A 4,215-nucleotide genomic window follows, 5' to 3' on the forward strand; every position below is an offset into this window, starting at 1 on the left:
GAAAATGAATGCCACGAAAAATGATAGGCAATACCCCAAGTACAAGATATGAAAATTGAGCTTAATTTAGCAAAATATTTAATTAGAGCATACAGCTCATGAACCAAATCTAAACCAACTTAAAGTATGAATAAGAATGACGGTATAGAATATGATGAATGTGTGCATGTTTGCTGAAAAATAACATAAACACTATTAAATAATTCCGTGTTTAAAAATGATTTACCTGTAAGAAAACATATACACCAAACAAATAGGTAATTGAACCAAGTTATATATAATAGTAAAGTGGATTACAATCTCACCAGGACAGATGTCATCAGACCAACAGATCCAAATCCTAAAAACAGAAAATCCAGTTAGGTTTGCTTCTAAAGAAAGTAATCATGTTTCCTTCCTTACAAAAACAATAGATATATGTAAGATTAGATATAATGATCAGTTCAAAGCCAGATTTAATGAAAAATAGTATTTTGCACCACTAACCCTACGCAAGGAAATCACTCTGCACATCACCGTCATAATTTTTGCATGCCCAAACATAGGCACCATCACTCTTCAAAGCATAGGCTACCATGTCATCAATAAGCCTATGCTCATACCTGTTCATGAATCAATCATTGAAAGAATTTATTGTGTGCCCGACAGAGTCAAGATAATCAACATTGCAATCTTCATATTATTGTGCCAAGAAACAAAACCAACAAGATTCTTGTTGCGTCATATTTAGCTTTCCAACTGGCCTCATATACCTCCTAAAAGATATCTTTAAACCTACCAATTTAAGTCACGTATAAGAAGAATCTCTGAGAATATGAGGATCATTAAGCTAGAGAATCATAAAGAATGGTAACATGGGAAGTAAGGATTGTTAGAGAAAAAGGTAAAAATAAGATCATCAATCCTTATATTGATTTGAAAACATACCTTCCATCATATTTTTTTTAAATTGTGTTTTTAGTACTCAGGTAAAGTGGCCATTTCTTCTCATAAACTGTTGCCATTGATGCATCAGCAAATGCACGAATAGACTGCACAGAAATAATTAATCGTAATTGAATATTTGAGATTTGTTCAATTAGAATTAGAACAGGAAATTATATTTTTCATAAAAGAGAGGACTACATACCTCATCAGTATTGTACATAGCTAATGCTATTCCTCCATCTCCTTTAAAGTCATATACCTCCAACTCTGTATTTTCACCTCCGTTCTCTGGAACTGCATCAATTGACAGAAATCACTATTGCATGCTACAAAGAATACTAATGAAACAAAAAATAGATGTTTTCCGATCTCTGACAGTGAAACCACAATGATATTCACTAAGTTGAAAGACAATAATATTATAATTCAACGTGTTCACAAGTTTTCAAATATGGAAATAATCCAAGTATCCTTAGAAGTGGAGTTCAAAAAGCAACAAGCTCTTCACTTTTAGTGATAAAAACCTCATTACCTTTTTTAACATCATTACCTTTGATTATCTTTTGTGACCTTTTCTCGGCTAAAGACTTATGACAACTATAATGTCATTCCTAAATGACTCTAAAAGACCTTTTAAAACACTCTTCACACACCTATAACCTTAACTAACCCCATTCAAGCCTAAGTTGGCTTATGTTGCCAATGTTGGCAATTTTACAAGATCTTGCACTTTGAGTGCATTTTACATCATTTAGGGGCTTTAATAGCCTATTACATCATGTAAACACTACCATCCACCCATAACTCTTCCTGGGACACCCTAGGACTTCAAATGACCCCTTACATCATATTGACTCCCTATTTGTGCCAATTTGAGCTTCACTTACATCTTATTGAGCTTCACTTTGTTTCGAGAATAGTTTAATATTCTCTACTAAACAGGGCCAACCACGTGAAGGTGGAAGCTCATTTGGCCCCACCCCCCTCCCCCTAACATCACTCTACATTCCCCATTAACATCTAACATTCATTCATTCTTTCAACCATTAATAAAATGTAACATTCAATCAATATCACATGATAACATTCATTAACACATTAGATTCATAAACATGCAACATTCATCAATATTTTGCATTAACACATAATTCATGAACATTCATTAGCACATAATTAAATTCATTGAGACATGAAATTCAGTCATTATCAATTAAGGTATGTAGATGACATTCATTTCTTTTTTTTCTTTCTATTTCTTTTTTCTATGTAAGCTCTAAGAGGAGCATCAGTGTCATCATCAATTCCCCCCTCATCAGTTCTTTTCTCTGTTCTTGATGATCTCAAATTCCTATGTTGTTGCAAAGGGGGGTCCTCTGCAATAACAAATAAAAGAGTTAAATTAAAAATAATTTATTATAATTGTTACAAGTATTTAATTATTTTAAATAACATAACTATGGCGCTCTTTACCTGATCTGACCACATCATTTTGTCTGGACTCAACGTCAACACGCTCATGAACATCAACCCCTCGATCCTCTATAGCTACTATACAAAATGTTACGTTAATCCAAACACCAATTGCAATTACATATAAAAAATTTAATAGAAAATGTATACCTCCACCACTGGGATGCACATCATGCGAACCTTCAACATTCACAGATTGTGTAGAAGGATTGTCAGGCTGCATTCCAACATCCTACGCATTGTTATCATTGCTTTCTTAAAATAGATATACTCACTTTATATTGGAACTTAACATCAAATAGACTAATTATTAAAGTATTCAATTTGAAATAAATTTCATTTAGCTTATTTACCTGTGGCTCAGATGCATCATTATTAGAACCTTCCACACTGATTTCAGCTCGTAGCCATTCAGCCACAGCTCTATAGCCTTGTTGGAAGCCAAATCTCTTATCCTCTTCTGTGAGGCATCTCTTGAACTCTGAGCCCTACATTTTTGCGTGGTATGGTGAATTTTACTTGCATTGTTTCATCAACCAATGGAGGGTAGTTAAAATATCAAAAGGAAATACAAAAGTTGCAAAAGTTGAGGATCAGGGATACTTACAACTTGTGCTTGAATTTTCAAAAAACCACCAGAGTCGAGCTTCTGTGTCCCGTGCTTTTCTAGTCTTGCCTTTGTTGACTTTGATGTGTCAGGCAATCTATGAAAAGTTTGAAATTAGTTAGTATAAATATAGAGGTTAATTAGTACATAATTACATTCTCAATAGTATCACATACCTTGGTGTACTCTCTACTGGTGTAATTGTATTTTTCTTGTCAGCTTTATACTTTCCATCCAAAATCAGAGCTTGCCACTCAGCCTCAGGAACATAGGGCGGACGCTCGTACCTAGGGTTATCCCGTAAATTTTTTCTGTACTGGTCCCTAATATACTTCAAACATAAACCAACTTTTTCAAGGAGCTTGTTTCTCTCGAATGCACGAGGTCCAAAGAGTTGGGTCATGCTCTCTATAAGATCATCCTTCAACTTTTTGTCTTGGAGATTCCACCTTTTAAGTAAAAAAAAACATGTTAGACTCATAAATGAAGTGAAGCTACCTTTAATATAGTTCAAGAAATGGATGAAAAGGAAAATTATTCTAACAATGATATGAAATCAAAATAGTGGTTTAGGGTTTTAGTTAGGATATGATGTTCCACCAAGTACACACGGTGGGCCCGAATATTCGCAAACACTCATCACCAAGTTTTTTCCAAAAAAAATCATTCCCTACAAAACAATCATGGGATCATTAGTCGATGAAGAGTGATCAAAAACTAAATTACTATTATATCACTATAGAATAATAACTTTAAAGTACCTAGAACTTTGGCTACTTTTAATGGAATGCCTTCATCGTCGCTGACGATCAATATGACATCCTTCACTATTCCCGTACTAGGAACATAGGAACATCCAGGGAATGATGTTGTAGCTCCTATTGCAAAAAGTTTCATAAGTTCAGATAAATTAACCTGTTTCAGATAAATTAACAGTTCAGTCTGCTCTATTTAGAGGAAACTGCCATTAGCATTTTCGTACAGGCATATATTGGCAAATCAAAGATGCATCTAAGAATTGCAGAGACTAAGGATAATAGATTAGACATGGCATCCATCATTGATTGCATGTAATAGATAGACATCCAAAACATCATCAGATTAACTTTACAAGAATATATATCCATATTTGACATTGCAACTCAATCTCTATATCAGACATTGCAAGTACAAAAGTATGTATCTAAAAGAGCAATATCATTGTTATAAGC

The 4,215-nt window shown here is 33.9% G+C and overlaps 1 long non-coding RNA gene across 1 annotated transcript; it reads right to left on the minus strand.

Annotated features, from left to right (window-relative positions):
• Positions 1 to 710: 710 nt before the first annotated feature.
• On the minus strand, positions 711 to 1,232 carry LOC149561086 (uncharacterized). The gene is made up of 3 exons (XR_016363395.1): positions 1,130 to 1,232; positions 928 to 1,031; positions 711 to 774 (listed from the first exon to the last, which is right to left on the minus strand). It is a non-coding gene; the product is annotated as an uncharacterized LOC149561086 (long non-coding RNA).
• Between the last annotated feature and the right edge of the window lie 2,983 nt (positions 1,233 to 4,215).

Source organism: Cupressus sempervirens, chromosome 4, assembly GCF_028749045.1.
Source record: "Cupressus sempervirens isolate cs-2001-9-10 chromosome 4, ASM2874904v1, whole genome shotgun sequence".
NCBI lineage: Eukaryota > Viridiplantae > Streptophyta > Pinopsida > Cupressales > Cupressaceae > Cupressus > Cupressus sempervirens.